Source organism: Balaenoptera borealis (genome assembly GCF_965194805.1).
Source record: "Balaenoptera borealis genome assembly, chromosome: 8".
Taxonomy (NCBI): domain Eukaryota; kingdom Metazoa; phylum Chordata; class Mammalia; order Artiodactyla; family Balaenopteridae; genus Balaenoptera; species Balaenoptera borealis.
Genome location: NC_138865.1, coordinates 99501248 through 99517922, shown reverse-complemented (window position 1 = coordinate 99517922; position 16675 = coordinate 99501248). Strand labels below are relative to the sequence as shown.

Sequence of the window (16675 nt, the reverse complement as noted above, 5' to 3'; positions counted from 1 at the left end):
ATTGAACCTGCGCCCCCTGCAGTGGACGTGCAGAGTTTTAGCCACTGGACCACCAGGAAAGTCCTCTTCCTCTCATTTATACACCTTTAGGACTGATATTAAAGACAAAATTGTTTCTAATACTGATTTCCCAACTATTTTCTCAAAACAATTACTAGGAATCAGTTACCAGATGTCAAATCTCCCCCTTTTTGTGACATAACCAATAATCCTCCATAGCAATTGATCTCCTGTTCTCTGATTTCCACTATTCCCCAGAACTCCCCATTGCCCAATTTAAAGCCCTCTGGAGCAGATCAGCTGGTCTGCTGGAAAAACACAGGCTTCCCAGTGCTGGGAAGATTCATTCCACTCTGGCCAGAAGCCCAGCACTCCAGCTTCATCTGCCCTGGCCTCTGGCTCCAAATGCTGGAGCTGGATGTTCTGTGTAGCTTGCTGTCACTCTCCAAGGCGTCCCCTTTCATTTGCAAAGGATCATGAGAGTTATGAAAAGAAGGTACACAGAAGTTGCGAAGAGATTTTCTTCTCCTTGGGATGCCTCGGTGATAAATCCAAAACTTGCTGAGAACAATCTACTTCAATGACAATGTTCATTTAAAAGTATAGGAAAATGATCGTTATAATATCAACAGTGAAAGAAAGCTGGAAAACACACTAGAACCAAGAAAGAATTCTGTTTTCCAACTCTAGAGCTGGAGAAAAAGCAAGTTTTAATCAGAGTAGAACAAGAAAGTAGGTAGAGGTGTTTGCAGCCATTCTGAAGGAGATAAATGACAAGGGTTCTTTATAGGATAGAATTTCAGTTCAAAACTTTTCCCTCCCTTAATATACACTGGACATCCTGGTTTCACTTCCCAGTCGTGATTCAGGTTGATTTTCAGCTCACAAACGGAAGACAGAGAGAAAAGGAGGGAGGGAGGCAGAGGGGATGGAGGGGAGAGGGTTCCAGATGTTCTAGGCCAGAATCTAGAGAGAGAGAGAGAGAAGGGGCAGGGAGAGAGGAGAGGTGTTTGTCAGTGGAAGTGCTGGAATTAGAGGAGCTGAGTGAGAAAAAGGGGAGATGAGTAGATCCCAGGGGCAGGCAGGGAGGCAAGGTGGTAGGAAAGAGGCTTTGCTTCCCTTCACCAGTCTTGCGTTTATTCCCTTTCCTCCCCCAGCCTCCAGGTATCACAGCTGACCCAACACAGCTTGCTTGGAGGCTGAGAAAAAGGACAGAGGCCTGGGCAAATTTGGGGAGTAAAACAAACAAAAGGTATTGTTGCCAGGCAGGACTGGACCGGGGGGTTGGGGGGGGGGGAATGACCCCCAGTGGGGGGCACTCAGTACACGCTCAGAAACATTTCTGCAACACCCTGGGTACCAGAGCCAGACACTCTCATAACCCTAACAGAAATCTATCAGGCTGCAATTTCAGCTCTTTTACTCTTTTCAAGTCCCAGTAAAGAGAATCACATTTGCATAGCAAAATGCAATCAGTATCATCTAAGTTACACTTGCTAGAGAGCTGCACGCATCCGAAGCTATGGAAACATATCTACAGGATGTGAATCCCAGATATGGACGACTAGATCGGGGTTTCTCAGCATCAGCACTGTGGACATTCGGGGCAAGATAATTCTTTGTTGCGAGGGGAGGGGGGCATCCTGTGCATTTTAAGATGCTCAGCTGCGTCCTGCTAGATTCTATTGACAGTTGCACCCATCACCCCTCCCAGACAGACCAATCCCTCAAATCAGTCTGCCGATCGCAGTCCTGAGGTTTGGCTAGTTTCCTCCGTGGTATCTGCCAGACCTTCGCCCTCCAAGTCCCGGGTAGTAGAGCTTCTCACACCATACTGTGCATACAAGTCCCTAGGGATTTTGTTACAAATGCAGATTCCGACTCAGCAGGTCTGGAATGGGGCTCAGGATTCTCTAGTTTCAACGAAGCCCCTGGGTGATGGTGATGCTAATGCCGCAGGCCCTCAGACCACACTCAGCACCAGAGCCCTTTAGCACTGGTTTAGTAACAAGAGGGAAAACTGCGTAAGAAAACTGGCTGGCGTCGCACAGCTTGGCTGGTTACCTGGTAACCTCCCGGCGCCTCAGCATCCTCATTTGAAAAATGGTGGTGATTGCGAGCATTAGGTAAGACACTGAAGATAAAGCAACCAGTCTGGTGTCTGGCACTCAGAAAATGTTAATTCCCTCCCCTTTTCCTCTTAGCTCCTCCCAGCAGCAAGCCTAGAAACCTCAAGGTCAAGCCATCCCTGAGGATTACAGGAAATTCCCTAGAAGAAAAAAACTCAATTCCATTCTGAGTGGTGGTTGGAGAAGGAGGGATTTCTTCCCTTTCCTTTCTTCTAGTTTATACTCTCTCTGTTGCTTACACCATAACATCTGTCATCCTTTGGAGGCTGTGAATTGTTTTGGTAATGAAGCATATGATGAAAAGAATATTTTAAAACAATGTACACATTGTGATTTCATGCAAAAGCAATGCCTCCCACTCTTCGGGTCCACCTCCATGCTGCATTTAACACTGATTTAAACTTTTCTCAAAAGGAAAAATGATCTCAAACAGGAATAATCGCAAGGGCTTTGGGTCGCATCTCCATTTCCAAAACAGTTTCTTCATATTCCTCCCCAAATGAATGAATTCTACTCATCTGGAATTGTGTCCGGGGAGAATCCTTGCTACCCTTTGCAAGGATAAAATGTTCTAATGCAAAAATACTAATTTGCCAAGCTAAATATAGCCCTGGGATCACAAAGTACATGACACATAGACCTTGATTTTAACACACATACAGAGAGAGCTTTTGAATTCAGGGTTGTGTAGTACTTGATTTTTCTAGAATATTAAGTAAGATGTATTCCTTTGGGAAAATCACTCTCTCCCCATCCCCACCCCCCCACGAAAAGTGCTCAACAATGGTGTCTTTCTCCATTTGTAGGCTGTATCCGAAAAAATGTATGTGAGGCATTGCTCCAAACAAAGTAAGTTTCTGCATGATTCCACTGTGCAAATGTCGTCATGAGAATAGAAGTCGAGACAGTCAGCTGCACTGGGAGAGGGGCAGCAAGCCGGCAGTTAATCGCCTACAGGAAAGTGTGGTTTGGCCTTCCTCCACCTTCACCCAGGTGCGGGGCTCAGGCGGCCCTGGAAGAGCTCTGCATTCGAGGCTGGTCAGGCTGGGTGGGAAGAAAGGCATCTGAGGGTCGGGACTTCCCCCAGAGTCTGCAGGGCTGGTCTCTGCTGCAGGAAGCGCTAGCTCAGTCCAAGGCCCACAGAATCATCACAAACACCCTGGGAAAAGCCATGGGGATGGCCGGGATGGCCACCTAAGGAATCCCTCTCTCTTCACAGAACCTGGAGTGGTGTGGGTACCAGTTCCATGCACACACTCTTCCTTCTAACCGACAAAAGACAATAACCCTGGAAGGTCTGGCAAAATTCTCCTCTAAACCTCACCAACCCAGGGCGCTCTAAGGCCTGTGGGGTAACGTCCAGTCCAGCACCCTTTGACAACCCAGGAAAAACTGCTCTAGCATCACTGTTTATCCTTGCTTCGCACAGTAATAATCCTTTTCAAGGCTTCCTCGCTAAAGCATACGCAGAGCAAGAAAAAACACCCTTGTGTAGTTCAGAGAGGTTAATAGTTCTGGACCACCACTGATATACACTTACTCAACTGCTCGCCAATCATACGTAGAAGATAAGGACTCTGGGTGCTCCACAGGGCAGAACGTGCAAGTAGAATTCACAGACCTGTTGACAGAGCACCAGGACTGCCACCATCACCTGGTCTTGGCATCACCAGCAAAACCAGTTTAAAAGGCAGTATCCAGGCTCCTCCCACGTGGGTGATGCTGACAGTCTGTACCATATGGACACTGTCTGCCCCTCTATGGACACTGGGGTGATGCATCACATGTCCAGATATGCTGCTCAAGTGAACAGGCCAATTCCCAGGAAATCGGGTCTTCATGCAGGGCTGAGGCCCTTAAACAGAGTACAGACACTGGAGAGTCACCGGCCCTGAGTTGGACAGTTCCCCCTCCGGAGACGTTCTGAGCGGGGACTTCCCTCCAGCAGACAGTGATTAAAAAGAAAACTTCACAGGGGCGTCACAAACTGGGTTAGGTGCTGCAGTGTTCTGCTTTTTCAGCCATGCTGTTTGTGAATCCCCAACTGCTTTTTCTAACCGACTCACTTCCTTAAACATACCGGCTCACCCTCATCCAGGGGTGGCACCATGAATTTGGTGGCCAGGTTTGGACCAAGGGTGGAGGTTACCTTTTATATGTGTTTGTTAAAAAGAATGATTTGTAGCACTTAAGAATTAACTCAAGGGCTTCCCTGGTGGCGCAGTGGTTGAGAATCTGCCTGCCAATGCAGGGGACACGGGTTCGGGTTCGAGCCCTGGTCTGGGAAGATTCCACATGCCGCCGAGCAACTAGGCCCGTGAGCCACAATTACTGAGCCTGCGCGTCTGGAGCCTGTGCTCCGCAACAAGAGAGGCCGCGATAGTGAGAGGCCTGCACACCGCGATGAAGAGTGGTCCCCACTTGCCACAACTAGAGAAAGCCCTCGCACAGAAACGAAGACCCAACACAGCCATAAATAAATAAAAAATAAATAAATAAATAAAATTTTTTTAAAAAAATTAAAAAAAAAAAAAAAGAATTAACTCAAGATAATGCTTCTGGTGTGCCCCACCTCACCTGGCTGCTACATAATCATCCATCCAAGCAGCCAACTCTACTGCAAATCTGTGAGAAGTTCCATGATAAGAAAAAAAGGACTGAATTCACTACGCTTCTCAGGCTCTTCTGAAAACCTTTTTTATTTTAACCCTCATGGCAAATCTTTACTTAATACATTCATCCATGTTCCTGCCTTATGACAGAGTAAACTCATGAAAGCTGGCAAAGAAGCTTGCAGTAGTTCGTGAAGGGGAATCCCAGTGACCCCCATCCTACTGCCGGTCACTGAGTGAGCTTAAAGCCCAGGATGAGGGTCCTGAAAATTTGGGACCATTTTCCCATTGAGAAGCAATTTCTGACCTACTCGAAGCATCAGGAGAGAGCAAGTAAAGAAGACTGGAAGAAGCCTTGATACAACAGTGCAAGTGTTCTGGGGTAAGGGGAAGAGAAGGATGTCAGCCAGGTTCCCCAAGTCAAAAGGGGGCTGTGGGGTGGGCGTGGAGGTCAGGCCTGGAGAACCTCTGTGCCCAAAGCTTCTGGATCTGATCTGATGTAAAGGATGAACAATTGATGTGCTACACAATTGCTGGAATTTTTAAAAATTAACTTTAAAAACTGTTTACTTATTTGCATCTGCCATAAAGATGAAAGATGTTGGTTAATTTAAGAAAACAAACAACTTGGGGAAGAATACATGTTCAAGGTGCTTCCATACCTATCTCATTTAAGTTTTGAAGTAGGTAAGTTTTGGTATCCCCATTTTTAATTTTTATTTATTTATTTATTTATTATTTAAAAAAATTTTTTATTGGAGTATAGTTGATTTAAAGTGCTGCATTAGTTTCTGCTGTACAGCAAAGTGAATCAGCTATACATATACATATATCCACTTTTTTACATTCTTTTCCCATATAGGTCATTGCAGAGTATTGAGTAGAGTTCCCTGTGATATACAGTAGGTCCCTATTAGTTATCTATTTTATATATAGTAGTGTGTATAAAAAATATGGAACACTTCATGAATTTGCATGTCATCCTTGTGCAGGGGCCACGCTAATCTCTGTATCCCATTTTTTATAGATGAAGAAACTAAGACTCAGTTTATGTGACATGCCGTAGATCTTATAGAGAATTTGGCCAATATACTAATGAGTTTGGGCCCTGCCATGGCTCTGGATAACTGGGGCGTTAGTTATAGTATCTGTGTATTTGGCTCTGCTCACCCCATCTGCTCCAATCAAGCATCCAACCGACCACAAAGTCCCTGAAAAGGGGGCTTCAGAGGACAGTGTCACCCCCACCAAGTTCTACAGCTCTCTCTCCTTCCTTGGCATTCACACCATGACTCCCTCAACTCGGACATATATCCTCCCAAGACAAACAAACAAACAAACCCACTTGAGGGAAGCTCTATCATTTCATCCCCATCCCTATCCTCTTCCTGAATAAGGAAACCCTCAGCATTCTACCTCCAAAGGGTACCTTTTCCAGTTGCAGGGCCCATGCAGTCTTTCTGAGACTCCAACCAAGAAAGGAACAAATGCCACTTACATGTTCCTTGATCCTACTCAAACGTGTCCCCCCAAGGCCTGGTAGCACTGGTGCTCCTAGATTTGAGAGAGAAGTACCAAAGGGAAAAAGAGGTGAATGGGCCCAAGGATGCTCTCAGCCCCTCTGCCCATGCTGTCTGTCCTCTTCTGCACCTCCTCAATCTCTGAATTCACTTCAAAAGGAAAAAAAAGAACCTCTGGCTGAACCCTGGAGAAAGCGCATCCTGTTTTACTGTAGGAAGAAGGCAAGGTCTTGATTAACTCATTTTTCTGGCGCTCATCTTTCATCTTTCAGAGACTGGGGCAAAGAACAGAAATAACATTTATATCGGGATTTTAGTTTTCTCAAAAGCCAGCCTCCAGAGTCTGTACTGGACTAGGTTTGGCGATTACACTTCTACACTTCTAAAAATTACAATCTGTATCTACGCTAACATCACACTGAGACTACAAAATCCTGAACGGTCAATGGAAGGACAACAGTACATTCACCACGGTAAACTCACGAAGGCAAGAAGTAGTCAAGGCGGGGTAGTCATTTATTACATCTTAGAAACATCTTCATCAACAACAGTTGAAATAAATGTTTAATGTTAAGTTACTGAAATTATTAGAGCACTCCATTTCTTAAGTATTCTAATTAATCAAGTCCTACTTAAATCACACAAACATACTGTACAATTTTCTTTCTGAGCCAAATACAGGTTTGTCCCACTATCTGAAAGTGGACCACTCCTATGAAACCTTTGGTAAGCTGAACTGGCAAGAAGCAAAGAGTATTCCCGCTTCATGTTACAGCAGGCACTTCAATTTTACAAAAGACTACATTAGTTCGATAAAAGCTTTTTCATAGAAGTGAAAATCTTTTTTGGATTTCTTTTGGTTAGCGAAATGTAGATCTTGAGTAAAAGCTAAGGGGCACTAATGTGAACTTTCAGAAAGTGGGGGAAACCTGTAGTGGATGTTCCTGTTACAGCACAGGTGATTTCAATTTTTCTATAATAATATGTTCCTGGAAAATGTGTTTGAAGGGCATATGTCCAAAACTTAACAGCAGTCATATATCCTTAGAAGGTGATTATCTAACAAAGATATTTCTCTCCCTACCCGCCCCCACCCCCACCCCGCCCTGCCCTGGGATGGCTCATGGCCGCACTGTCTCCCTCAGGCCCAAGCCACCCAATGTGCTGCTCCTGGATGAGGCTGGTGCTAGTGCAGGGCCCTGAAGCTTAAGCTTTTTTAGCATCACAGCAAATCTGTCTCCGGGTGCCAAGTTTGCACAGTACCAAAAAAATGATGCAATCTTCTAGCAAAACTTACTAACATTGTTGAACCTGATAAGTATATTCATCAATTACTTGAAATTTCCAATAGCTTACACAGGATGCCTGACCAATAATCTAAGCAAATGGTGACTCAGGATCAAGGGACAGCCATTCCAGAGGCTAATTCATGAGAGATCATACGAGTGCTGAGAAATGTATAAAATTAAAAAATGAAACTGGTTTTCAGAAGTCAATTTTCAACATGCTCCTGTTTGAATCATTAAAATCCCTCAGCACAACCCCCGTCCAAATTCAACTGCATTTTTATTTGAAACATTTCTCATTTTCCTAATATGTAGAGACTTGTGATGACAACCTTGATAGAAATCTAGGACATGGGTGTTCTAAGAGTCCACCAACTCTATAAAGACAGCAGAATCTAGCCAATAATTATAATAATTAATTAGAAAGTCCAGGGTGTTAGCATTTTAAAAGCAACAGTTAATATGCAATTTCTATATTAAAATACTGAAAGGTTTAGAAATAAAACAACCAGTGGATCATTTTCCCCTCACTTGACAACCAAATTAAGACAACCTCTTCCACTTTATCAGCCAGAGATCCTGAGCTAGTGAGCCACTTATGAAAGTGAAATAAATTCTGACAACACTACCCTGAACTCTGCAGGCAGGAAGCTGTTTCAACTGTCATGCCAGAACTATGAGATAATGGGTATTTCAAAATGTTTGTCCCATCTCAAAACCCAGTCTCACACCAGCATCTTGGCATCCCAGAAAGAAGTTGAAAATGAACTCCACTGCCAGAGAAGCATCTTAACACTTAACTGCCCAGTCTGTTAGGTAAGGGATCTGGAGACCCAAGGTGTGTATTACTTTCGTTTCTTCTGGCTCAAGACTAATTTTATTGGTGCAGCTCAAAATAACTGCAGGGCCTACAAGACCCATGGTGTGCCCACTCAAAGGAGAAGATGCCCTTTAAGCAAAGAGCCTATATCAAAACTGGAGAGGAGAGAGCCGGCATCGGACAGCCGTTTAGAGGTGCTTTAGGGCAAGTTTCAATTCTTAAAAGGCTTTATGTTTAAAGAAGCAATGAACTCCTTACTAAATATGCCTCATTTCTAGACCTGTTACTCTGAAATTTTATTGATCAAAGTTGAGGAGGCTGCCAGCAGGAAGAGAGTGTTTAATTAAATTGCGAACATTTCCAGGAAGAAAAGTGTGATGCTTAAATTAACTCTCTTCAATTAGAACAAAGCCAAGGAAACAAATCCCGTGGGATTACACTGGTGAGTGGTGGGTTTGTCCTAATTCAGCCTCCAGGTGCCTGTGACGGGTGATAAGAGGGAAGAGCACTTCCTCTGAGAAGTTGTTTGCAGACTGAGGGATATACTATATAGAGAGACGTGTGTGTGTGTGTGTGTGTGTGTGTGTGTGTGTGTGTGTGTGTGCTCTTTTCAAAGGTAAATATGTGTGTGTGTTGGGGGGCTGGTTTTAGGTGCTGCGCCTAAAACTGCTACAGGGAAGGGTAGACATCTGCCAAACCACTACTGCCCCACACGGGAAACCCGTCTGGAGAAATAATCCACCATCTCTCTACATGAGTCACTTCCCTCCCAGACGGGCCCTTCTGCGGATCAGGGAGAGATCCCCAATGCTGGCCGTCTCGCATCCGTCCAGGGAAACTCAGAAACCAGCTTGCGGGTCCCGCTCCCGCGGGTCCACCCTCCGCCTCGCTCCCCACCGCCTGCACCCGCCGCTTCGCCTTCCGCCCTCACCGGCCACTAACCCCACCGCTCCCCGGCCCGCCTCGCCTCCCTCTGCGGACTCCCGGACAGCCCGCTTTCCCGGACCTCCGTTCAGTCCCCTGTTCTCCACTACGATTCTCTAGAATTTCTCAGGGCCGCCAGTATCTCCTAGCTCCTATCCGGGGAGGCGCGTCGCCTCCACCGCGATGCCAGAACACTTGCCCCAGCGCTCACCACCACGATCCGCGCCCTCGACTCCCCACAGGGTCCCCACAAAGGGGCCAAAGAGACCTACCCTCCGGCTTTATCCAGGATAAAACACCAGATCCTAATAGCTGGGGTCCCAGCCTCAGGCCGAACTTCCAGGCTCAGCTCGGATCCGGTTCCCCCTCCCTCCGCGCGCAGAAGGGCTGCTCCCTCCTCCTGCAGCGTCTCCCCGGACCCCATTCCAAAAGGTTCCAGCTGCCTGAGAACCCGGCCCTCCTCGGCCTCAGTCTCCCTGCAAAGCTTCTGATTTCTGAAAACGCCCCCAGCGCTACCATCAAAGGAGTCAGGACGCGCGCCTTCCTCTCCAGCTGGAACCGCTGGCTCCATCCACCGCGGCTCCCAGATCTGGAGAGGCGGCTACCGACCTTTGATTTTTCTCTGCTTTTCCTGTACAGCCCGACTCTGTGTGTGTTTGGCAGAGGGGGTGGGAGGGAGGTCGTATTCCTAAGTTTAGTTTTTAAAGCATATATAAGTGAGTAAGTATTGAATAAAGCAGCCAAAACCTGGCCCTCCCCCAAACCTAGGAATTCAAAGCCACAGGGTCACAGCCCTTTCCAGCCAGGCCCCCGCCCCGCACACGCTCCACTAGGCAAGGACCATAAAAGCCCTTTAAAGTCCGCGGTGCATCAAAGGGCTCCCAAGGGACCAATCCTTCCCGAGCCACCCTCTTCCCGCGCCCGAGGCCCCAACACCAGGAGGGGCCCCCAGGGACTTGGTGTCCTGGGTCGCCGTGCCTGAGCTTGGACACCCACCTCTGGGCGCCGGACGGGGGCGCTGTCCTCGGCCTCCGATCTTGCGCGGCGCGGCCACTACCTCCTTCTCGGGGCGTCGGGGAGACTCCGCGGAAAGGCGTTCGGCAGGCCACGGCTGGGGCGAGCGCATCTGCCGAGAGCCGCGGCCGTTCTGTGCGCTGGAGCGCCGGGAGCGCCGCCCGCCTGCTCCCGGAGCCCGCCCCTTCCCCGCCCCCTTCCCAGCGCCTGGGGCAGAGGTCTGCCCCTCCGCTTCCACATCCCCTCCCCAACCACTCACACCTTCTGTCTGTGGCTTTGGCGAAATCTTGGCACACACCGAGAAACCAAGAAATGAGTGAATGGATAGATTGGAGGGATGGAGGGATGGGGCAAGTGAAGCCAAGTATTTCCTAACTGGGGAGAGGGCTCTGTGTCTGGGTTACGTGGACCTGTGTTAGCGCACGTGTGGCCGTGTCGGCGTGCGTGCATCTGGACGTGTGCGTTGGTGTATACGTACGTGCATATGAGTGTATATGGAAGTGTGTGGCTGCGTGTGCGCCCTCACAAGGCCGGCACCGCTGAGTTCCTATCCGAGGGGTCGAGTTCCCCATCCCTTACCGGCACCAAGACCCTGTCCGGGTAAGCAGGACCGCTGCGAGCCGGTGGGAGACGCGTCTTTGTGACGCGGACGGCGGCTCGGTGTGTTTTGGGCCTCTCCCTGATGTGGTCCAGAGGCTGAGGTGCGGACAGGGATGCTTCTGGTTCACTGGCTCGCCAGAGCCTTCATGCTGCCCTCCCTGTTGTGGCAGCTGGTGGCCTGGTGTCAGAGCGCGTGTGTTAACAAAGCCAGCGGTGGGGAAGGAGGCAGCTGATACACCGCGTGGGGCTGGATCCGGCGGGTGGCCAGCCATCCCCCACTCCCAAGCTGTCTGAAATTTCAGCTTGTAATCCCCTCCCCCACCATGAATATTTAAATAATGTTAATGACCCTCTGAAGACGGACCTTCTAGAAATCCTGAGAGGACACACACAGAAACACCCCACACAGAAAACAGTATTTTTAAAACCAAGGTGTTCTCTGCAGAGGTAATAGAATATAAACATGATATGTAGTCAGATTTCTTGAATTCAACTTTCCACTAGGCGTGATCAAGGTTTTCATTTCCCAGTGGTTCTCCCTCCCCACCTCTGCAAGTCAGAGCCCCTTACTCCCCTAGTTTCCATCCTCTGTTGGCCTGCTTTTTTTCTGAACCGCTGGCCAAAATCCCGGGGTCCTCTTCTGAGAATCGATTCTGCCTGCCACACACGGCAGGGAAAGACAACTGCCAGGGACCTTGATTTCCCATACAAGAAACGATAACATGGGGACCTGTCCAGAAAGCCTGTCCAGCTAAAGACATTAAAAATAGCATCAACCCCAGAAAAGGCTTCTTTACTGTCTGAAGGTTTATTCACACCATCACGGAAGGGGAGGTGGAGATGCAGTGAAGGCTACAATGGAGACCTCAGCGGTTCTCCTCAGGGTTCCTGAAAATCTATAGGCTTCTTTTTCTTGGCATTTAGGAATTGTTTCACCAGCCTTTTTGCATGTTTGTCTCTTACACTATTGAATTTCAACAGAATTTACTGACCAGTGGTTGGAGATTACAGAGTTTTAGCCTCAATCCCTTTCTTTCCTTTCCTTTTCTTTTCTTTCTTCCTTTCCTCCTTCCTTCCTTCCTTCCTCTCTTTCTTTCAGCTCTTCATGGCACTAACCTGAGTTAATTATTTGGGTGCCCTACATTGTGCTCTATTTTTAACATTTTAATAGCATGTGAAAACTCACATTGAAATGGGCATGTTTGGGGACACTTATTTATTTATATGGACCATAGACTCTTCAGGGAAAAATTCTAAACTTACAGCAGAGGTGAGATTTTTATAAACAGTATTAGGGCAAGTGCATCATCACTCTTTCTTCCTATATTCCAGTCAAACATTTACCAGTCAAATTTGTTTCCTTATTAGAAATAGTACAGCAATTCTGAATTCTTTCCTAAAGCAATGTCAGTATTAATATGACTGTAATATTATCTTTAAATATGAATTAATTAATGCTAATTTTCTGTTAATTTTAAAGTTCTGGCATATTCTACAGAAAACTATTGGGAATATTAATTTAGGAAAAGTACATGTTCAATAGATATTAATTTACAAGAACATTTCCTTTTCTTTCATCTTATAAGATAGTAAAGAGGAAGCCATGATTAAGCTACACTTTTTTAAAATGAAAGGCTTGGTACATAACAGGGATCAGAAGTATTTGTTTAATTTGTTCAGTGAAATCAATGCAAGGGTATGAACATATGCATGTGAAAGTAAAAACTGTTTTAAATTAACATTTATTTTCCCCTAGGTCAGCGGTTCTCAACCCAGGGTGATTTGATGCTTCCCCCCCACCCCCCGCCCACCCAGACATTTTGGCAATGTCTGAAGACATTTTTGATTGTCATATTGTCATAATGGGGGTGGGGTGCTACTGACATCTAACGGTTAGAGGCCAGGGATGTTGCTAAATATCCTGAAGGGTATGGTACAGTCCCACAACAACAAAGGATCGTTGTATCCCAAATGTCAAGAGTGCCGACGTTGAGATATCTTGCCCTGGACCCAAAGCCAGGACTAAGGACCACAGATATCAGGACCATGTCTGCATTTATTAAAAATGCAAATTCCTGGGCTCCACCTTTACCTAGTAAGTCAGAATCTCTGGGGGCAGGACCAGGGAAACTGTTTTAACAGCTCCTAGGTGATTCTTAAGAACATTAAAGTATAAGAAACACTGGAGGGCTTCCCTGGTGGCGCAGTGGTTGAGAGTCTGCCTGCCAATGCAGGGGACACGGGTTCAAGCCCTGGACTGGGAAAATCCCACATGCCGCGGAACAACTAAGCCCCGGCGCCACAACTACTGAGCCTGCGCTCTAGAGCCCGTGAGCTACAACTACGGAATCCTATGCGCCTAGAGCCCGTGCTCCGCAACAAGAGAAGCCACCACAGTGAGAAGCCCGCGAACCACAACAAAGAGTAGCCCCCCGCTCACCGCAACTAGAGAAAGCCCGCACACAGCAACAAAGACCCAATGCAGCCAAAAATAAATAAATAAATAAAATAAATTAAAAAAGAAACACTGGAGATGGGAAAGGCTGGCTTCTTACCCAGTGCATGCTTATGGGCTCATCACACTGTATGTGCCTTAACATGATAATGGTTATTAGAGCTGAGAATATTTTATGAAATATATACGCTCCTTGATCCATGTAAGAAGCACTTATGAAGCAAATAAAGGGCTACTGATTCTGTGAAGACAAACAAACATAGCTGGGATATGAAAATGTTAAACACTCCCTACACCATTTAGGACACAACACCTTCTATGGAAATGTTGCTTGGCAAGAGGGGAGGTCATGATTTTTTTTTCCCTATGGCCTAAGTGTACATTTTTGCTTATGTTGCCTGTGCCATGCTGCCTGCCCATTTTAAATGGTGCCCCTGAGCAAGAGTGGCCTCCAGGGGACACAAGAAATAGAATGTACTTACTAGAGAAACACCAGAAGTAAAGGTTGGGTTTCTGGGAAAGAAGTCAGCCTAGACACAGACTGACAGAGCCTCTTCTTCCTCCCCAAGCTTAGAGAAGAATAGAAGCTGAAAGAAAGACCCATGAGTTGCTCAGAGAGCTGATCTGAAAACCCAAAGAAGGGGCCAAGACTGGTCAATCATAAAGAATTTGCCATTTCTTCCTTCTGGCAAGGAGAAAGACCAAAAAGCATCAGCTGGGTATACTCCTCAAGTACTAAATGTGTCCTACAGAAAATAAAGGCTTGCTAGAAAAAAAGAGTAAGAATAAGATGGAAAAGCAAAGAAAACCAGCACTGAAAAGGCTGGCCCCCCTCAAACCAATAGCCGTAGATCTGTTGGGCTTTCCCAGCAAGTACCAGGTAAAGTCATTGAAAAGTTAGGAACAATCCCAATCCCAAGGGCATCCCCATGGGACCAGATGCACCACTGCAAATCTAAGAGAAGAAACAAACAGGGGGAAATATTTGCAACATATATAACAACGGGTTACTATCTCTAATATGCAAAGAGTTCTTACAAATCAATATGAAAATTGAAGAAAATTACCAACTATCTAATTGAAAAAAAACAAACCAGTCATTTATAGATAAGTAAGTATAACTGGCCATTGAACTTAGGAAAAGATGCCAAAACTCTTTCTCATTAAAAAAAAAAATGCAAGTGAAAATACTGGAATAATATATTTTGCCTATGATATCAGTAAATACATAAAATACAAATATTATCTATTATTGGTGAGAGAATGATGAAAATTAAGTATTGTACACTGTTGAAGGGAATATAAACTGATGTTAATAAATTGGTAAATTCGTTAGACAATTTGGTGATATCTCTTAAAATTAAAAAGAATGCTTATACACTTGAATTTGCAATTCACTTTTGGAATTCGGAAGCTTATAAGATCTGTGAGTCAGAAGAAGATTGAAGTGGTAGGGAGGAGTCAGTGAATAAGAAATTCCTGATCACAGAAGTGGCCAAAATAAAGAGACTATTTAATATAAACTTTTAAAATTACTTGCTGTGTAATGTTGTGATGTAAGTACTTCTGGTAACCCCTAGACCTCTGATAACAGTATTTGTTCGGAGAACCAAAGGCAAGGGGCTAATATATGGCTTGGTGCAGACTGGATATCACGCAAGAAGGATGTGAGATTAAGAATTCAGACAAGATGGGAAACCAGAACAAGAAGCGACCAGGAGAACTAATTCCGTCCCACCAGAGTTAACCACTTGAGTTAAAAATCCGTAAAAAGAGTGGGGTGGGCACTGGACCACCTCTAACACTTTGTGGGTAAGGGTCCAAGTAATTTTAATTTAATGATTATAAAAGGAATAATTTTCCCCTGAAGGCTGTGGGACTTGGGATAGCCAGCCAACAAACTCCTAGGATGCACACAGATCTTTGGCTTATTTTCTAATTCTGATAGTGGTTTTACCCTATTCATCTGGATGTTTTGTTTGTTTATGGATTTCCCACTTAAGACATTTCTCCACTGATCTCTGATTCTTATAAAAGGGCAAAAATGTCATCTCTAGATAATTGTAAGCAATGATGCTTACATCCTTGGCTTTTCCATAGAAGAGATATTTCATCCATAGACTGTTTTAACCATCAACTTTCTGAATGAATGCACAACATATAAGACAGGATATGGACTGTTTGTTCTGACTTATAGTTGTTTTATCAAATTAAAAACACTCTTCTCAAAACCATCTCTTCTCTAGTGTCAAGTCTGGTTTCTGAGTGATGGTCAGCTCTTAAAACTTTGAATATCAGTGTTTCCCAAGCTAGCTCACATTGAGAGTAGCTGGAAAACTGGAAGAAAAAAAAAAATCAAAAAACAAAAAGCCTGGGTTAATTTCCCTAGAAGATCTGGGGCTCAGGAATCTGTATTTGTTCAAGCTTCTCACATGATTCTATGACACAGCCTGGTCTGGGACCCACTTGGGGTGGACACAATTATCTTTAGGCAGGGGAAGGAGAGAGCAAGTGAACACAGAGACAGGGATGGCTGTCACATGAGAACACTTGGCTCTTGGACCATGTTTACTCCAGTTCTTGGCCTAGTTTGTGGTTGCCTGCCTTTCCTTCATTTCCTCTCCAGGATCTCCAGCTTCCTGTGCCCGAGTAAGTTCCTTTCCAGCCTGTTCCACATATATTTCCTTTCCCTGCATCCTCACACTTGGCCTCTCCTTTGCCAAATCCTCTAACACAAGGAAATGGTGACCTGATGACATTCACCCCAATGATTGAGACTCTTTTTTCAAAAGACTTTTAAAAATACTCCAAAGAAACATTCTGAAACCCAAGCAACTTTTGCCCATCTAACTGCTTTCATTTTGTCCCACATTATAGCTGGACTGTGCCTTCTCTACATTGACAAAGGGACATTGTGCATCCAGATTGCCCCTTGTAATATACATTTAAAGGGTACCATTATAAAGTGCAAGTCATACAGTGTTCCAGACTAAAATCATCAATGAAATGCAGCAACATGGAAGCTGCTTGTTGGAAAGGATGCAGAAAAAAGCTACATGTGCAGGGGAAAGGCAGGGTGGGGAAGGGAGAGAGAGCACAGACGGCAGAGTCCCCCTGTGAGGGAAGCAAGAAGGCACAGATGGCCACGTGGGACCACTGTGGGCCCCACCTTCCTCTTTACAGAGGCCGCAAAGCTTAAGTGTTAATGACAAGAATGTACTCATGTAATACTTTGGTAATTAACAACAAAGCCCGGAGGCTCAAGTTCTTTGTTTCTTGGCTGAGAATTTTATCTCATTCAACAACTGAAGCATT

At 45.6% G+C, this 16675-nt stretch overlaps 1 protein-coding gene and 1 long non-coding RNA gene across 10 annotated transcripts in view; one reads left to right on the top strand and one right to left on the bottom strand.

Annotated features, from left to right (window-relative positions):
* Positions 1 to 16675, bottom strand: part of PALM2AKAP2 (PALM2 and AKAP2 fusion) — a 508788-nt gene that overhangs the window by 97751 nt on the left and 394362 nt on the right. For 2 of the 9 annotated variants that reach the window (XM_082403771.1, XM_082403765.1), the window contains exon 1: positions 10288 to 10456. The exons of 6 other annotated variants lie outside the window; for them this stretch is intronic. The gene's annotated coding sequence lies outside the window, so the exon portion shown is untranslated. Of the gene's footprint in view, positions 1 to 9563; positions 10025 to 10287; positions 10457 to 16675 lie in introns of those variants that run through there. One more of the 9 variants, XM_082403772.1, reaches the window with a different exon arrangement.
* Positions 7392 to 15594, top strand: LOC309634329. Its single transcript, XR_014247987.1, has 2 exons — positions 7392 to 8385; positions 12662 to 15594. It is a non-coding gene; the product is annotated as an uncharacterized lncRNA (long non-coding RNA).